At 44.0% G+C, this 19,899-nt stretch overlaps 1 protein-coding gene across 2 annotated transcripts in view; it reads left to right on the plus strand.

Annotated features, from left to right (window-relative positions):
- The first annotated feature begins 7,967 nt into the window (after positions 1 to 7,967).
- The window catches only part of HIC2 (HIC ZBTB transcriptional repressor 2), a 52,442-nt gene continuing 40,510 nt past the window's right edge, over positions 7,968 to 19,899 (plus strand). The window contains exon 1 of one of the 2 annotated variants that reach the window (XM_024219502.1): positions 7,968 to 8,111. The gene's annotated coding sequence lies outside the window, so the exon portion shown is untranslated. The remainder of the gene's footprint in view (positions 8,112 to 19,899) is intronic. The other variant, XM_024219501.1, reaches the window with a different exon arrangement.

The following is a 19,899-nucleotide window of genomic DNA, read 5'->3' on the forward strand; positions in this document are numbered from 1 at the left end:
GGCTGGCGCAGTGTTGGGGTGCAGGAGAGGGTGCGGGGTGCTAGTTCTGAGAAGGGGGGGTTGGCAGGGGGTTTAGGGTGCTGGCTCCAGGAGGGGCTGGGGGTTGGGGTGTGGCCTCCCGCCGGGTGGCACTTACCTTGGGTGGCTCCCGGTCAGTGTGCAGCAAGGCAAAGGCAGGTTCCCTGCCTACCCTGGCCCTACGCCACTCCTGGAAGGGGCTAACGCATTGGCCAATGGGAGCTTCGGGGGCAGTGCTCGCAGGCAGGAGGAGCGCATGGAAGGAGACCCCCTCCCCCAGGGCCGCGCTGGCTGCTTCTGGGAGCGGTGTGGGGCCGGGGCAGGCAGGGAGCCTGCTTTAGCCACAGCCCCGCTACACCACCGGAGATCGTGATCGAGAGAGATTCTCTAGGATCGACCAGCTGGTGACCACTGCCCTAAGCAGAATGGCATGGGAAGGATTCAGATTCAGAAGTGACTTAGTAGCATTAGTCCCCTTGACTTTCTTAGGCCATGTCTATGCTACAATATTATGTGGACCTAACTTACATCGGCATACAGTCACGGCAGTTATTAAATCGCTTGTATGCGCACACTTGGCTCATGTCAGCAGTGCACGTCCTTACCAGGAGCACTCGTATGGATTGTATTGTCCGTGCAGGGCATTGCGGGACGGCTTCTGAAAGCCAGCAACAGTTGATGTAAGCAATGCAGTGTCTACACTGACGCAGCGTCGACCTAACTACATCGACACTGACTCTGTGTCGCTAAGGGCAGGTCTACAGTAAAAACGCTGATGCCACTGTCGCACTTAAGTGAAGATGCTGTGATGACCACGGGAGAGAGCTCTCCCATTGGCATAGTTAATCTACCTCCCTGAGAGGCAGTAGTGATGTCAATGGGAGAAGCTCTCCCATCGACACAGCGCTGTCTTTGGGGAATGGGGGGAAGGCGGTTGGTATAACTGCGCCCCCCCCCCCCCCCCCGAGTTATACCAATATAAGTCTGTAGTGTAGGCCTGGTGCAGAGAGGCACTTATGTTGGCGGTAGCCAAATTTAAGTGAAGACACTTCCACAGCTAGGTTGACACAAGGCAGCTGACCTCAACCTAACCGTGCAGTGCAGACCAGGCTAAAGTGACTTAGGAACTTGCGTCACATAGGGACTTTTGAAAATTTTACTCAAGGTCTCCTTTGCCTGGCTGCCAACAACTGTCTTCCATGCCTAGAATGGGAATCCTCTTCAGCAAGGTAAGGCTGTTAAGGAGGCTCAGAATTTTCCCCAGGAGCTGGGCTGGGAGAGGCCTTTGATTCTGTTGCCTTTGATCCCCATTGTCTTTAATATTAAAGAATAGGACTGTGGGACCCTACGAGAAACAACTGGCAAACAGCCTCTCTGGAAACCACTCTTGCTGCCTGAGGCCATGCTACATTCCGGAGACTTGCTGCAAAGAGCCGCCTTCTCAGCATGCCTCCCAGGCAGGGTAGGGGCTGAGAAAGGCCTGCTGTAGGTCCCATTCTAATGTTGCCTCTGCCATTGGACTGCAATACTCACAGAGAGTCGTGGCCAGAGCCTTGGACCTTTCTGAAGCGTGTTCAAAACAATAGGTTGGTGCTATTTGTGTTCTGGTTATGATGGCTTAAAGCAGAAGCTGAGCCTTAACACACGTGGGGGGGGGGGGGGGGGGAGGTGGGATTCAGTCATTCATGCTGCACAAAAAAGGATACTGTGTGTGAACTCCTGCCACACATTACTAGGAAGCAAACATCTCCTGCATTTTCACCCCACTTCCCCCCCACCCCCCCTTAACTCCAGTTGTTCAATGATGTTTCTAGAGGAGGGATATTTCGTTAGATGAGAGAGAAGAGAAAATTCTTATTTCCCAGCTGATTTGGCTGATGTTCACAATGTTATTCTATTATTAATGTGGTGTGTGGGGAATAAAGATCTACATGAGTGAAAATGTGCCCTGCTAATATTCGAGAGATACTGTATAACTTTGCCTAAGGATAAAATGTAACTTTAATTGAAAGCTGCTGTTACCTGGTAGGCAATACTCCATCTCCAGAATATCTCGTTTTAAAAAAAAAAAAAAATTCAACACAGAGCCAACTCTTACCGCTGTCTCTCTTAGCGCTACATGCCCTCTTTGATCCATGCATGAACTTCACTATTCCCAAGAGCAGGGTGGGTAAAAATCATATTTTTAATAATAAAAAAAACCCTACAGTTTTTTATTTAAATTAGATTTCATTTAAATAGTTGGGTTTTTTTTTACATAAACCTATTTAAAATTAACTTTGAAGTTGACAACCTACATTAAGGCCTAAACTTCATTATAATCTATTAGAATAATTTAATACAAAAAAATTAAGCAGTACGTTTGCTGCCAAGTTTTAAAGAAAGTCAAACCACTGAGCTGCTGGAAGTTACAGGCTAAACTCCTGTAACCACATTTGTTAAAGAGCTAAACCAGCTTTTAACAGTAGTCTCTCCTGCAGATGCAGAGAATATTTTCTTCCTTTTAGTTCAGTTAATTAAAACAGTTAAACCAATTGAGAGCTGAAAATGCAGGAAAGTTTGTTTTCCTCTTCCAATCTATGAATTAAAAACTAGGTGTGAGAGGGTAAGATCTACTAGTTTTAAAATCTTGAAGGTCAGGGTGACCAGAAACTATCAGTTCAATTCATTAACTATTCATACTTCCTTCGTTTAATAAATCAGTTTTCTTATCAAAACATGTTTTGGTAAGAAAAGAGTTAATGTATCAGGCACTTTTAAAATAGTTTAATTTAAAAAAATTAATTGTATATTTTGAATTTAATTTCCATCCAAATAGAGCTTGACACAAATCACATTTCTTATTTGCTAAATTTTTTCTTGCATCTTTAAGCATTTTCTAATATAGTAAATGTAAAAAGTAAGAATCTGAATAAAGATCAAGTTGAGCTATATAATTTAACTGTGTATAGATATAGTGTAGTCTCCTGGTTAGCAAAGAGAAGCATCAAAGTTAGTGTAAAGGCTATATTTAGTTGTAAATAACATGTTAAAAAGAATCCACCTACTTCAGGAAAATAAAGTACAGTGCAAAATGCAATTTAAAAATCGATAATTTAAATCAGGGTTTCCTGCTTGCTGATTTAAATTAATCTACCCTGCCCAAGAGACAGACCCCTTGCCCATAGCCACAGGTTTTTATATGAAGATCTGTATGCTTCCCAAAAATATATGTATTCAGCAGCAAAAAACTACATTAATGCAGAGTTAAGGTTGCTTGGTGGTAGGTGAGCCCCTTGCAGAACACTGAGGTGAGCACAACTTAAAACTTCTCAAAACCAGGAAATGCTCACTTAAGGTTGTCCATACAATCTTAACTCTGCCCTCATTTCAGCAACGCCTCAATATGCCCCATTAACACACAGTTGCTACAATGTCCAAGCTCTTCACATAGCCTGGTCACACTCACTCACAGGATTCCATCTAACACTGTTAAAAGACAAAAAGGGCAGGGAGTGGGAGGGAGAGAAGTTGCCCAGGCTACTTTCCCTCTTTGTGCACAGAGGGACAAAGGTTCAGACTCGAAACATCATCAGTGGCAAGGTGTTCACTGGGGCAATGGTGTCAGCACATTCCCTTGGACTACCCAGGCAAGCACAAAGTGGCTGCCTAGAAATCCTTTTTTCTTTATTGGCACATGCACACTTCAGTCCTTCCAGACTGCACATCTGTGCAAGGGAAGTGAACGTGTTCTTAAATACCATTCACAATTTGGGTCCTCCAAAGACTTAGTGGGTGCCATGCACTACCTCGGGTGAAAATTGACTGATTGGAGAGCATTTTGACACACATCACAGCAATACAGTAGTTTGATCTTCAGCTCCGTGCAAAACAAAACAAGACAAACCCTAGAAACTCTTTAAACATTTTTTTTTTCTCCGGGATTGTATCTCCGGAACCCTGGGCTCAAACGACTCTCCAAATGTGGGTCACTAACCCTACTCTGCATTCCCACAAAGCATAGTAAATTTCAAGAAAATCCATGCAAGCATTTATACCCCTGAGCATAGGCGCTGACTCCGTGGGCGCTCCAGGGTGGGAGCACCCACAGGGGGGAAAAAAAAGGTGGGTGCAGAGCATCCACCAGCAGCCCCCCTATCAGCTCCTGCCCATTCCATGGCTCCTCCCACCCGCGGATCAGCACCTCCCCGTGAACAGCTGTTTCGGGGAGGCTGGGAGGGAGCGGGGAGGAGCAGGGATGCAGCCTGCTTGGGGGAGGGGGCGGAACTAGGCGGGGAGAGGCGGGGCAGAAGTGGGGCCTTGGACAGAGCCGGGGGTTGTGCATCCCCCAGCAGGTTGAAAAGTTGGCGCCTGTCCCCCTGAGAAATGCAGTTACCCCGATCTAACTCCCAGGGTAGACAGCACTATGTCAATGGGAGGGCTTCTCCCCTTGACACAGCTACTGCCTCTCGGGCAGGTGGAGTACTGACACGGAGTGGGAGAAGCCCTCCTTTTGGCATAGGTATCATTTTCACTGATCATCGTCCTTTAAACAGGAGGGCTTGAGGGACGATGGAGGGGAAAGGCTCCTCTGCTTGGCCATCTGTAGCATTGGAAGCTCTGAAAGGTCCGAAGTGGCCCATTCCTCACACTGTGGTGATCTGAGCTGAATGCGAACACCCCATGGAGATGAACACAACCTGAAACAGCAGTGAGATGTGTGAACTGCTCCATCTCTCTCGTGTGTGCTTTAGAGCCTATGAAATAGATGACGTTTACCTGTTCTCTGCACCCCACTCAAAGGGGCAGATCCTGGCTCATGTGGGGAGTGGGCCTCTGACTCTTCCAAAAGGACAGGCTCCCCCAGAACCAGCTCACATGGTGGGGGAGTAAGGAGGGGGTCCAACCCCTGTAGATGGGCATGGTCCCTCCAGATCCTGGAGTGCACAAGGGCAGCAACAAGAGGGGCTCAGACACCCCCAGAGGGGCAAAGCTCCCCGTATCTGAGCTATAATAAAACCATGCAACACCCTATAGTTTCTCCCTTTTTATAGACTGCAGAACTGAGACCCGGCAAGTTTGTGTGTTGCTTGAGTTAATATGGTAAGTCACTGTAAATAGAGATTAGAATTTAAGACTTGCTGATTCCTGGTCCCTGGCTCTAAGTTTATGACTATTATGATGTACCTAGTTTCAGGCCCTACTTTATTTGTTTTCTCCCACAGTCTCCGAAGAAGCAGCACAAACTCTTTTTTGGGAATAGAGTGCACTGCATGTCTACATTGTATGGACTAAATGGGTCCAGAAATGAGAGTGAATGAAAAGAACTTGATCTTCTGTGTTGTTCTCCATAAGAATTGTGGGGTAGAGGAATCCATATCTGCCCAATGAGGGGGGAGGAAAGGAGGACTGGCTCTGTAGGTGGCAGGTTGGTTGGTTGGTTGTTTTTTTTTGAAGGGTTTTATAGAGAAGCATTTGAGTGTGCCTTTAATCTTGGAGTATTAAAACCTTTTTGTAAAACGTCAGATTGTAAAGGAAGGATGGCAAATTGTAATCCAGGTCTGACCTGGGCTATTTCCTCTTCCTCCCTTTTTCACGTAGCCTATGGGATGAAGGAGCACAGCTGAGTGTGCTTGCTGTGCAGTTGCCACTTGCTCGCTGCACACACCCCAGTTGCACAAGTGGCTCAAACTTTGATCTTTTTGTTGTGGAAATGAAATCTGAGACCAGGAAACCTGCCCTTAGTCACAACAATGGGGTGGACATTACCCAAACCCAGCTGGAAATGCAAGTGCAGCCAAATCTGAGCAAAACACAAACACTTTTCCGCCCAGCCTTTGCCCTCTGGTGTATATAACCTGCTCTTACCAGTGGCTTCCACTCCAACTTGCCCAGCTCTGTTTGTGAATGCAGGCCCTAGTCCCACACCTGAAACGCCCAAATCCAAATACTCCCAAGTGCGGTTGGGGATAATGTTTAAACCACGGGTGCAATTAAGCTTTTAAGCAGTAAGCCTATTTGGTGAGGGGCACGCCTATTGCCCAGGACAAGCAATGAGAAATTATCAGTCTTTCAAGCTGACAGACTGTTCCCCAAATACTGCTGGGAGGGCTAGAAGATGCCACAAGACTCATAACTTCTGGTATTTATTGTAATAACTCTGAACAGGCTCTGTGTGGATGGTCGATGCTGCTCCAGCAAGGTGGAGCTCTGTGTATTTGAATAATAAATCGGGTAATGGATTGTGAAAATGGTGTTGCTGGGATCCAGGGCATCATCTTTACTGCCCTTTAAATACTTGCTGTAAGCACCTTGGTCATACTGGGGGAGGAAAGGGGGCAAGTCCAGTTCCCTTCTCTTATGAATTCAGTGATTCCTTCTGGCCTTGGAATCTATGTGGTCATGTAGACTGACCCCCTGTGTACCAGGTCATAGAACTTCTCCAAAATAATTCCTAGAGCATATCCCTTAGAAAAACATCCAATCTTGATTTAAAAATTGTCAGTGATGGAGAATCCACCATGACCCTGGGTAAGTTAACCGCTGGAACAATTACTCCTTATTTCCAGTTTGAATTTGTCTAGCTTCTGCTTCCAGCCATTGGATCGTGTTAGACCTTTGCTAGATGGAAGAGCCCTTTATTAAATATTTGTTCCCCATGTAGGTACTATGGCCATCCACTCCTGAGTGACGTAGTTCTATTAACCTGACCTAACCCCCAATGTAAACAGCACCATGTCCCCAGGAGAGCTTCTCCTACTGACATAGGTACCATCTCTACGGCGACGAGAGAAGCTGTCCCATCAACATAGTGCAGTGGTCCCCAACGCAGTGCGGCGCCCGTTGGGGCATTTATGTGTGCCCGCCTAGTGCCCAGCAGGGGAGAGAAGCCGCGGCCCTGCGCCTGACGGGGACAGAAAACTCAGGCTGCGGGCGCGGTGTTCTCTGTTCCCGGCAGGCGCGGGGCCCGCCTAGTGCCCAACAGGGGAGAGAAGCTGCGGCCCCGCACCTGCTGGGGACAGAGTACTCCAGGGCTGTGAGCGCCGGTATTCTCTGTCCTCGCGGCTTCTCTCTGGATTCATATATTATGTAATATTAAATATGATGTTTTGTATTATTTAATGTACAAATTCAAAATAAGCCTTGAAAAATTGTTGGCGCCCGCCACACTCTTCTGAAAACATGAATGTGCTACTGACCACAAAAAGGTTGGGGACCACTGACCTAGTGGCATCTTCACTAAAGCACTATGGCAGCGTAGCTGCAGCGCTTTACGTGTAGACAAGCCCTTAGACTTGTAACCCAGTCACCCCTTAACCTTCTCTTCGTTAAGCTAAATAGTTTGAGCTCCTTGAGTCTATTGCTATAAGTTAGGTTTTTCTAATCCTTTAATAATTCTCGTGGCTCTTCTCTGAACCCTCTCCAGTTTATCACCCTCTTTCTTGAATTATCAGCACCAGAACTGGTCACAGTATTTCAGCAGTGGTTGCACCAGTGCCAAATACAGAGGTAAAATAACTTCTCTACTCCTATGCGAGATTCTCACATCCCAGGATTGCATTAGCTCTTTTGGCCACAGCATCACATTGGGACTTCACGTTCAGCTGCTTATCCAAAATCTCTGAGTCACTGCTTCCCGGATAGAATCCCCCATCCCGTAAGTATTCACCACACTCCCACAAAATAAAACTTCAGAGTTCAGTTTTAGAGTTTCCTTGCTCTCCTGCTATACACTCTGGAGCCATAAAGACCAAGAAGACCAGGCCCCAAATAATTCTGCCCCAGCTCTAGAGAACAAAGAGACCATAGGCAAGAAGTGTAGCCCACTTGTTGAAGTTGGGGTGAGGGTTTTGGTCTCTGTGGCGTTGGATAAGTCACTTTTAGGTGCCTAACGTTAGACAAAATTTCCAGGCTTCAATACTTAAGTAAAAGTAGACTTTCTCCCCCCCCCCCCCTTTTCTTCCAGAAATGACGAGCACTCACAACCCACATTGAAGTCAACATCTTTGGGTCAAGTATGCCCTCAATCACAGCCTTGCAATCTCGGTGACTTCAGAGGGACTGTTTACCCATCTGTCAAACGGGTATAATATTTATAGCTGCGCTCAAGGTAGGTGAGTCATTGATTGTAGAGCAATTTGAAATCCTCTGATTTGGAAAGTTCGAGGGGAGTGCAAACTAGTAGTTGAATCCCTTTTTCCACTGGGTAATGGGGCTTTGGATGGAGCATCAGAGAGAATACTAGCCATGTGGTAGTGTCTAACTACAAAATTATACTAGAAATTGGAAATTAACCCTTCCACATGCAACCTTCAGTCTGAGAAGTACAACTTATTCTTGTCTATTGAATATAAAATACACCAGAACATAGATGCAAGGTACTCTCTATTGCTTGTCATCCCAGTGATCTCACACCACATTATAGCTTTGCTCTTAGTCCCTGTGATGTCATCAGAAACAGGATCTGTATAGACTTGAATGCTTGGACTAGGATTTAGAAATGTGATGTTAGCTAAAGTGTCCTGACTAGCTTAGTCTGCACAGGGTCTTAGAAGCTGCATGGTTTGGTTGCTAATCAGCACCGAGGGGAGAAATTATGCTGCCCTTCAGGATCTTTGCTGTTTCTGCACCTTTTGTCATCTTCCCATCTTCCTTTCCCTTTTCTCTGTCTTCCCTGTCTGTGCCGCCTCTGTTCTTCCCTACAGTAACTCCCATTCCATCTGCTCAAATGTAAGCAGTGATCAGCAATTAAATAGTTAATGAAGTGTTGTCATTGGGCTTCAGGATTAATATCCTAATGAGATTAATGGGGGGTGCGCAGTCCACATCTTTCCGGCTGCTTGCAGACCTGGAAGGATGCTGCTGCAGGGCTTCACACACTTATTTGGATTGTTACCTTCGTAACCATGAAGGCTAGAAATGCTTTTTCAAAACAAAAGCTTCAGATTTTACAGTATCTGAATGTTAATGGCCAGACAAGTCCATCAGCTGAGCTTGATCTGGCCTGCAGACCCCATTGTTTGACGCCTCTGGTCTAGAGATTAGGGTAGTGGGCTCAGAATTGGAGAAGTCTGGGCTCTATGTCCAATTTCCCTCTTTATTGCTTTGCGACCTTGGGCAAGTCATCTAACCTCGCATCTGTAAAGTGGCGAATAGCACTGCCAAGCGCTATGAGATTCTTGAATGAAGTGAACTATTTAAATACAAAGGACTAGTCGTGTTCTCTAGAGTCACAAATACCTTTTTCTAATGACTTTTCGGAATTGTATGCTGTGCTGAGGAGGGGAGCTAAGCAGGAGGAAAAAAAGGCACTTCTCTGGATAGTGAAAAATACTTGGTCTTTTAGCTTTGTGCTTCAGCAGAAGCATGTGGGGTGCTGCTAGTTGATTGGGTGTCCCCTGATATCAGATGTTCTAAGCATCCCTGCATTGGCTGTATTTTGACTTCCATTTACATCTAGAATACCTGCTTATTTCAGCCAGCTGTAGCATAATACACCTAAAAATTGGGGGGCCAGGGGGAGATGGTTTTGGAATGCCTTGAGAGTTGACCAGCAAACAGGTGTGGGTGGCTAGAATTGCACTTGGAACCTTGTCTGGTCTTTGATAGGAAAAAGAACGGCCTGAAAGATTCTGAGGACTTGAGAATGAATTAAATGGTGACATTGCAAGAGTCAAGACTGTGATAGTTGGAATAATTAAGTGGGAAAAGGGATTTTTAGTCAGACTCAAGCTCTTTTCATTAATACATATTTAACTTTGGGGAGAGGAAGTTTTTGTTAAAGACTCGATAGACTAGCACCTTCAATTAAGGAGTCCGCACTCTCAAAATACATCCTCAGAGACCCCCTAATGACTAGTATCACATTGCTGAGATTTCCAAGGAGGGAGGGGGAAGAGGAAGACAAAATAAGCAGAGAAAAAACACAACTATACCTTCTTTAGCCATCACAAAGAAGGAAAAAAGCACGCATGTCTAATTTTTAGACGTTTTCTTTCAGCTGCTAAAGGCCATTAGCCCCTCTGATAAGGGGAGCTTAAGCTTCTGAAACAAAGCAAACTGGTTTGAAATCCTACGCATTTAAAAAAAAAAAAATGCAGCTGCCTTCCTAAAGTGCTGGGCAGGATTCTGATTTCAGTTTTTCTACTGAAAAATCTAGAGTAATTTAATTGATGGGATGTAAGTGCAACCACAATCTGGTGCACTAATTTTGCTGCTTAATTGTCTGTTGGTGACCCATTCATATTCTCTCTCTCTCTCTCACACACACACACACACACACACACACACACACACACACACACACACACACACACACACAGCGCCAAAAGGCTGAAAATTTTGGCCTATTTAGTGTTGTTCAAGGGCCACTTAAAATTATACCCCATCTATCATCCAGCCGTAGTTTAGAGATGGCAGCGACTATAAAATGAGATTTCCATGTGTAAGTTTCAGATATTGTCATCAAAAAATGCAGTGGATTTCCCTCCCTCCCTCCCCCTTCATCTGTTTAATTTCCAGGACATATGGCTCAACTGAAATTGTGTTGGAGTTTGTAAAATGGCCTGGATAATAGGAGAAATCTGATCACACAATTGGGGTTCAAAACCTAACCACCAAACAGAAGTTGCAACTCCTTATCCACATATTGTCTGAGTATAACATCTAGTGACATGTATTTCCCTCCACCCCATCATGAAAGTGGTATCACAATTGAAATGAGCCAGGACAGGTATTTCTCCCACCTCCCTCTTTCTGGTGGCTGAGCTTTCAGCCTTTTGGTTTCCACTGCACCCCCAAAGGGCGTGGGTATTAGGGAAAGGGGGGAGAGAGAGGCTCTCACACCTTGTTGTAAGCCTTATTGCTTACGCTGCAGAATCTCTAGCTTATCCACCCAGTGTAGTTGACTGTATATGGAGGAGGGGGAGAGAGCTTGTGTTGCAACCTCTGAGAAAATTAGTTGTCTCTATTTTATCTTTTGCAGCTGCAGCACTTCTCCTCCTCCTTTCTCCCCCCCCTCCCTTTACACGACTGGTATGTCTGAACCATATCCTTCAAAACCAGTTTTCTAAGCAGATTAGATGGGTAGCAGAGACAGCTATGCAATCAGGCAAAAATGTGAGCTCAAGCCTTCATTTTTTGCAGTGGCCAGAGCAATAAGCGTCTCACACCTGGATATTTTTTTCTCTCTCCAACATGTTGTAGTCTGTCCATTGCTGTAGAGTAGAACTAAAAGTTCATCCTAGGCACTAATAATGTTACAACTTAATATTGAGCAGGGAGGTGATTGGCTCCCTGCTAGCAGAAGGAATTAGTGTTTGAAGCAGTAGGCAACTGCTTCCTGGCTATAGTTATTCACCACATGAACCAATGTCCCTCCGGTATGTTCTGAAGTTCTTGATGGGATTACCCTACCTTGGGTGACTGGTACTGAGAACCACATGCTCAGGCCTGGCCTACTGTGAAAGGTTATGTGGGCATAGGTCATGGATATGGAAAAACCACACACCCCTGACCAATATAGCTATGCTGACGTAGTTCCATCTACGCTGGGGCTTATGTCAACCTAAGAGGGCCTCTGCTGACCTAGCCAACGTTGTTCAGAAAAAATGCTTCTGTTGGCATAGGCGTCTATACTACGGCACTATGCGAGAATGTAAAAAACCCTCTTCAGTATCCCACTAAGTCAGCCGCGCTGACACACTTGGTTTCATTAGTCTTGCAACTGTTGAAACCAGGGCTCCCTGGTTCAACACCAAAAGACTTCGTAAGCATCAGTAGTGGGTTTCAGGTCTGGCTCCTTCTATATGCAAGCAACTATAAATTGCATTCAGGGTTATCTCTTAATCTCTGTTTGGAAAAACCTACTTAACCGCTCTTGCAGGGTGAACGGGCAATTGGGATCAGTTAGAGGGCTGAGTGGCAGGTCTGGGGACAGGAGGATTGAGTGAGCTGCTGTTTTCCTTTCTGGAGGAAAAGGTGGAGTTGCACGTCCTAAGAGACATTTGCTACTTCTCTGGAGGATAGAAAGGAACCAAATGTGGAGTGGGCCAGAACTCAATTCCCTTCAGCGAACAGAGGAGTGTGTGAGTGGGTAGGAGAAAGAAGGGAGAGATTTAAGATCTAGATAATATTTGAATTATTAAGCTAGAGAAGAGAAGCAGGGGACTGAGATTTCAGGAGAGAAAAAATAGAGAGGTGGGGGTGTGGGGAAAGGAAGGAAAGATGAAACATGCCCTAAAAACAAGGCAAGACAACCTACCCTATGATCTGTGCTAGGAAAGAAAGTGGAATGAAGCTAGAAAAGGAAAAACTAACATTTCCAATATTAAGTAGAGAATTGATATTAAAAACGTTGTTGTATACAATGCATAGTTATTGTATTCCTTTACATTTCAGGTAGCATAGCTTTGGGAAAGGCATGGTAGCAAAGGCCCCGTCCCCCACCACATATCTTACTGTAATCAGAAACAGAAAAATCAAATCTCCCAGCTAAAGGAGGAAATAAAAAGAAAGCTGGTCATATGTGTCACAGCCATATTGAGAATGTCCAACAGCAGTAAAATACAACTGTAAAACATGCATTGAAGGCTTAAAATCATGAATAAAAACAAAGGTATTTTTTCCACTCTGGCTAGTAGGCTTAGTCCTTGGGCTAGTAGGTGCTGGGTTGAGAAATTTACTCTGGCTTCAGGGGTAATTTAAGTTTAAGATCCCATCAAATCCATACTCAGTCTGTATAAGTTAGTCTCCTTGTTGCCTTTATATTAGATGTGACAGATTAATATGTTTGAGGGCAGATCACTGCTAGACTAAATCTTTCTCTGGTTATGATTCCTTACAATTATAAAACAGTCACAAGGTTATAGGGTTTATAAAGAGGTTTATTACAGTTTCCAACATTGGAATTCTGTGGGCTAAGTGTTTTTTAAAGAAGTAAATCAAAATATATGCACATCCCATTTCCCCTTCCCTAAGATGTACAAGAATTAGGAATATACTATACTACTTTTATAGAGGAAAACTACTAAAAATGACTGACTGCACATTGGTCCTTATGCAGCATCTTGTTGTTTGCAGTGGCAGGGTAACCCTGCACCCATTCTTACAGTAGGATCCTCCGTTGAGTCGTTATGGATGATCTAGACACATACATGTGGGATAAGAAAGAACTTGCAACATAAAGAACCTCCATACACACTCGCTTCTTCACTCACTGGGTTGAGACAGTATCAACAGCTCAAGCAGTAGAAGGATGGGCTCTACCTACAGGCACCTATGTTGAGTAACCTCTGTAGCAGGGGGTCTCAAAATTCTTTCCAAACCCCACAGTCTATTCTTGCCATGATCTCGATCCTCCAGTCCTTTTGAGGTTATGGGGGGGTGGGGGGAGGAAGGGTGTTTACTCTAATTTCTAAAGACTCTTTCCATAGGTGTGAAACTGACCCAAGTCTAAAATACCGTTTTAGAGAAATTTCTATGATAGAGAATGAGCTTCAATCAATAGCTTATTTTTAAGGTATCCCAGAATTCTACAGCACAGAGAGAATTTATTATAACTCCACAGAGAAGTTATCCTTCTATGTAAAATTTGATGGAACTTTTTATGAAGGTAATGACAGCTGGGAATAGGTGCCAAGGAAGGGATGCAGGTTGTAGCTAGTGGGTAAAGGTGTACGTGGGGTTGTAGGATACCTTCTGTGCCCCTCGAGCCTGTGTTATGCTTCCCACAAGTGCCACAGAGCTACCTGGAAATTCTGTCAATGATTGTCCAAAGGAAAATGCAGTTTCTGCAAAATCAAAGTCTTCTGTGGGGAAAATTGATTTTGTTGAAAATCTTCAGCTCCACCCCCAATTAGGAAAATCAAAATGAAATAATTTTGGGTTGGTTCAACCAGGGTTTTTGTTTGTTTTGTTTGTTTTTTAAACTGGAAACAAAATATTTCATATCAATCAGTTCAACAAAACATTAAACTGTATTTCCCTGACAGCACATTGCCTTATGGGAGTTGTTGTTCAGGCCACCTTTATCTTCTATGGGCCAGGATTCCTGGAGGATTATGCCTTCCCATAATGAAACACAGATTTTCCTGTGACGGAGGTTTAATAGCACACTGACTGGAAATAAAACATTTCAGCTCAGTTCAATAAACTGGAACTAAATAACTTCAGTTTGGGGAATGTCTAACTGGTTTGATGGAAAATGTCAAATTGAAACATTACAACTTTTTGGAAACACATTTTTCAGACTCTGTTCTGCAAAAAGTTTCACAATTTCACCTTTGTCCCCTGACTCGGGATGAAGACAAATGTTGAAGTGTCAGAATTCCCTGTGGGATGGAAATTCTGGGTTTTGCATAGCTCTAGGGAGGAGGCAGGTGACAGCTGTGAGCTACAGGGTCAAGGCAGCTGGTTCCTAAAACCTGGTTCTTCTCTAGAGCAGAACGTGAGAGGAAGGGAGGAGGCAGGAATGAGATGTTGCTGTGGGGCAAGGGTGAAGCAGTGGCAACAGCCAGAGGAAAAAAGTTGCTCCTTAACCTTCCTGCCCCCTTAGTTCCTTGGAGTCTAGTGGCTGCTAGGTTTTGGTGATCTTGCTGTGCCCCCATGCCCCTGCCTGGTATGAGAACTCTTATCTTCCTGGATCATTTGCTTAAACACAGTCCAGTATGTTACACCATGGATGGTCAAGATGCAGGGCTTCATCTTCCTCAGTGAGGAGGCCTGGATAGCCCCTCTTTAGGGCCAGTTTGTGGTGCTGCTTGCTGAGAGCAGGAGTTTGTTCAATTGGATGCCCTGTGGTGCTCCCTCTGTAGCACTGTTAAGAGTATAAGACTCGAGAGGTTTCTGAGCAGTTCGCTGCCCTGTACTGAATGGAACTGGGTGCTTGGGCACACTCGTCAAATTTTGTTACAGTTCAAACTGACTCACTCTTTTTCAAAGAGGCCAAGTGGTCTGAACACAGGACGGGAAGTGGGGAACGCCTAGTTCTAATCCTGACTCTGACCATGACTCTGACCTTGGGCAAGTTTTCTAACATCTCTCTGCCTCATTGTCCTATCTGTGAAGTGGGAATAAAAATACTTCCTGCCTTCACCTGGATGTTCAGATAAAATAGTGCCTGTGTGTATTGCACTGTAGAAGCATTTATTATTATTATTTATTATTATTAATTATTATCGTTAACAAAATTAGTGTCTTGTGTAGAAAATTGATACATTTCATCCATCAGCAGTGCCCTTTGAGAATGAGTAGCTGAGTAAAGAGGGACTTGTCAAAAGACAAACCCAGGTTACACATTGAACAGGTTTCTCCAGTATTATTGCCTACATTACTGGCCAAGCTCCCTTGTAAGTAATCATCAAATAATCAGCCTGGCTCCTTTTGTGAATGGCTTGAATCTGTGTGGTCCTTCTTTGTTAGGGCAGCTCGTGGGCTCTGAAAGCTTCTACACCCCCTGTTCAGTACTGCAGAGGCTGGTGGCACCAGCTGCTTGTGCCTGAAACACGCATTTGCATGAGACAGTGGCCTTCTCCTCCACCCCCCTTTACATTTCAAAATGTATTTCCCATCTTTTCCACCCCTTCATTTTTAAGCCCCTCTCAGAACTTTTGATGTACTTTATTTTTATTTTGCCACATGCCTATTTTTACCAAGTAAAGCTCGGAGGAGGGGGAAGTCTTCCTTCCTTCAGAAATAAAACCGCAGCCAGTGTTTGGAAATATCTTAACAATAGGCCATATGGGAGTCCCAAACTATTAAGCTTTATTATTCAGAAGGCAGAAAATGTGGTTTGATATTCAATTGATGTACAGCATAAATGAGAGCCACAAACTAGGCTCCCTTGAGCTGGGATTCAAGTATTCTTTTGAATATAACAACTAATACTTTGGCCTAGTTCCACAGAATGCGTCCAGCTTGCTGATCACAAGCCAAGAAACTGTAGGCTATTCCCTCTACCCACCTCCCCCTCCTTCTCAGAAGCACTTTCCTCTCCTGCCAGCATGGGCTCTTGCCCTGAATATAAATCTCCTGATATTAGTTGCTCAAAGAAGACAGAGAGGGCATAAGCACGGGCTGTTTGTTCTTTTCCTCCCCTTCAGAATAAAGTTTACCCTTTGCAAGATTCTGGTCAGGAACTACAATGGCTGGTCCAGGTGGGATCCTCTTGGTGCCTGTTTCTATAGCCACTGAGGAAATAGCGTACACTGAAACAGGTGAACATGCCTCTGCCTCAGGTTACTTTGAAGTGGTGCCAGAGAACACATGGGAGAGGGATTTGTGGGATCCAGAGATTGGAACTGGTTTCAGTTTCCTTCTGTGACCCTACTTGATGTACATGTACTATAATTTTCCTCTCTCCTCTGTGTTGACTATTCCTCTTAGCTATGCTGTTCCCTGGGGAAATGAACCCACAAAAGTTGCTTCAGGCTCCAATTTTTTTATAGCCTTGAGCAGCCCCCAAACCAGGCAAATTCAACTGAGAAAAATCAAGTTTGTGTTTTAACAGATGGTCTGTAAATGTTGTAAAAAGCAATCACACAAAACTACATTAAAAGAACATTAGTAAGGTTGCTAAGTCAAGTTATGAAATGCCACTATTAAGGTTGTCTGTGTAACCTTAATTCAGCCTTTTGTGCATATGCATTGATTCAGGCTTTAGTTACATGATCATAGTATTTTTTCCTCATAGGATGCTTGTCTCATACATTGCAGATGGATCTGCTCTGGGGATGATTCAGGGTTATGTATGTCTGTAGGACCCATGCTTTGCTCATTGTAGCAGTTGGAAGGAGTGTAATGAGTGAGGCCGGGGATTGCAGGAAGAGAAGGGACAGTGTCACAGTTAAGACAGCTGACTGCTGGAGAATGTGACTATTGCTACCTCTGCCAGAGTTCCTGTGTGATGCTAGTTAAGTCACTTAAACCAAACATTGCACAGTTGCTCACTAATTGTCTGTTCCTCACTTTCTGGGTGCCCAGCTTGAGACCCCGGGTCTAATTTGCAGAAGTGCTGAGCACCCACAGTTGCAACTGAAGCAGCTGAGCTCTGCTTTGAACAAACGAAGTGCAATATGATAAGTGCTCCGAGGGCCTAGACCTCTCAAACTGTACACCCAAACTCAGTGTTAATTTTGACCTTAATCTGACTGTTTCCCAGCTGCAAAATGGGGATAGTATTCCCTCAGCTCACGGGGTGTTGTGAAAATAAATTCATGAATGTTTCTGAAGTACTGAGCCTATAGTGATGAGCACCATAGAAAAACCACTGTGGAAATTGATAACTGTGCCTCAGAGCAGGGTTTGGATAGAATACAGTGAATAAGGCACAGGGCCACACATTGTGCAATGAGAAAACAAAATTGTGTTTAAGTGAGCGCCATCCATCCTGAGCACTGAATGAGGCAGGGGGCCTGTGGAAAAAAAATGTGCTCATGCATATGTGTAAAGGGACCAAATTAAGGATGCACAGGCAACTTTAATTCTGGCATTTCCTAACTAAGGATGCCTTAGTAAACTGCTAAGTAAAACCTTAGTAAAACTGCTGGTAGTTCCTAACTTCTGAGTGCTTGACTTTACGACATTAATGTCCTTTTAACATGGTTGTGTGTGTTTTTAATGGCCTAATTTAAATAAATAATAATAAAAAAAAGCAAACTGAAAAAGCTGATTCCATCATATTGACATCTAAGTGGGTCATCAGCAGGGTTGGAACCTTTAGGTGCACCACACAGACCTCTGCCACTTCAGCAAACAGAGTAACTGGTAACTGTAGTAGGCTGTTATCCTGTGTGGACCAGCACTAGAGGAGGATGGGACACTTTGCCAGTGAGTTTCACAGATATTTGACAGAGTCTGAGGGTTTGTCTATACTTGACAATTTACCAAAATAGCCATTCTGGAAAAGGTATTAAGAATGATACACCTCTACCCCGATATAACGCTGTCCTCGGGAGCCAAAAAAATCTTACTGCTTTATAGGTGAAACCGCGTTATATCGAACTCGCTTTGATCCGCCAGAGTGCGCAGCCCCGCCCCCCCGGAGCACGACTTTACCGCGTTGTATCTGAATTCGTGTTATATCTGGTGGCGTTATATCGGGGTGGAGGTGTAGTAGTAATTAAGCTTCCAAACCCTGAAGCCTGTGCAGGAAATTTGTTCCCCCCCCCCCCCCCAAAAAAGTCTCCATAACTTGGCCAGATTTGGTCAGATTTTCACCAGGGCCACCCCCATGCTAAAAGTCAAGTTCTACCTTCAACACATTAGGGAGACTAGAGCTTTTCAAAAGAGAAGTTTGCCAGAATTTAATATGGGCCAAACAATATATTTTCCCCCATATCCTCCCTTGGAAATGGCTGAACTATCTTCCTTGAAATTTTCTTAATAATAATAATAATAATAATAAATAAATCAGTCTGAGGCAGACACAGCATGGAAAACTTCAGCTCAATCTGTTAAAACCTTGTAAAATTATGAGCAACTGATAACACAATCTTATGATGAAACGTATCAAGCAACCTTAATAGGCAATGCGATCAGCCCCACTTGTAAGATTACATTATATAAAGCAAAATGGTGGTTTGTTAAGATATTTAGGTGTATCTGTATTCTAGGTTTTCCTAAATTCTTGTGCTGCAGGACTCTTGGCATGTCAATAAATATTACTACTCTCTGGTTTTATGATAAAATCCTTAGATAATCCAAGTTTGGGGAGGTTCCCCCCTCCCCCCTCTTTTTTTGAATCTGAGTTCCACAAAGGAATTTAGTTTGGGCTGCTGTAATTCAAACTGCATAGGTTGGAGGATTCCAAACTTGGCCTGACTTGTACTTTCCTTAAAAGCATGCAGAGCCCATGTAAAAACTTCTTTATGAATGTGTTAATGCAATTGCGCATGACATAGCAGTGGACGTAGGTTGTGCACACTGTAGTGAAGGCTGAATTTCAGTGTCTGTGGGTTCCCACCCCCCACCCCATTTCCCTTTTCAGTTGCATATAATACATGAAGTTTTCTATCTTGACTCCCTTAAATTAAAGGGATTTTTTTTATTTATACCTGCATCTGTTTAGTGGAGGGAGGGGAGAGAATTTGTCATGTATTTATTTAATTTAGTCAATAATGCCTAGCATCCCTAATGTGCTAGGCATTTTGCCACCCTTTTTGGATCAGAAATCTTTTACCCTAATGACTTAATAATGGAGGAACACAGAAAGCTCAAACATCCCTTTGACTTGTGACCTCTCTTAGGTCTGAGGAATAAGCCAAATTGGAAGAAAATCGGTCCAAAGGTTTTAAAGTGGGAAAAATGTCACATATGTATAAGACCGTCTATGCTACAAGTACAACCATGGCTTTTTAAATAGTTCTTATCTCAACTGTGTGTGTTGTAACAGGCATAAGTTAATTTTATGTCCACATAGCAGCTCTCTTCACAGCACAACTGTATGTTCATTTCCTTGGTGTAGACACACCTATCACACTGGCTAACTCGATATAATTGTATTCTGGAACAATCCCATACTGTCTCCGCGGTATTCTTGGAAGACCTACAGATAGAGCAGCATTAGCAGTGACTGGGGCATTACACACTGATACCCTATTACTATTAGTTGAGAGGGAGTAGAAATAGCAAAATTGCACATGCACAGTAGGGTGTGTAGCGGGAGCTGTTCTATTCACGGTGCAAAAAACTGCATTGAACTGGTTCTAGGAAGAAGTTGTGTCTGCTGGCAGGGGTGGAATACTGTAAGTTGCCAAACAAGGATTAACCTTGTGATGTATGAACACAAAGTATGTTTGGAGCTGTTTATGCAGGTAACTGATAAGCTTGGTTTAAAAGTTGTTGTGTGGACAGGACCTGTGTATTTTAATACCATTAATTTGTTTACGTGCAATACCTCTAACA

The sequence above is a fragment of the Terrapene carolina genome, unplaced genomic scaffold, assembly GCF_002925995.2.
Source record: "Terrapene carolina triunguis isolate 2854851 unplaced genomic scaffold, T_m_triunguis-2.0 Scaffold234, whole genome shotgun sequence".
Lineage (NCBI taxonomy): Eukaryota > Metazoa > Chordata > Testudines > Emydidae > Terrapene > Terrapene triunguis.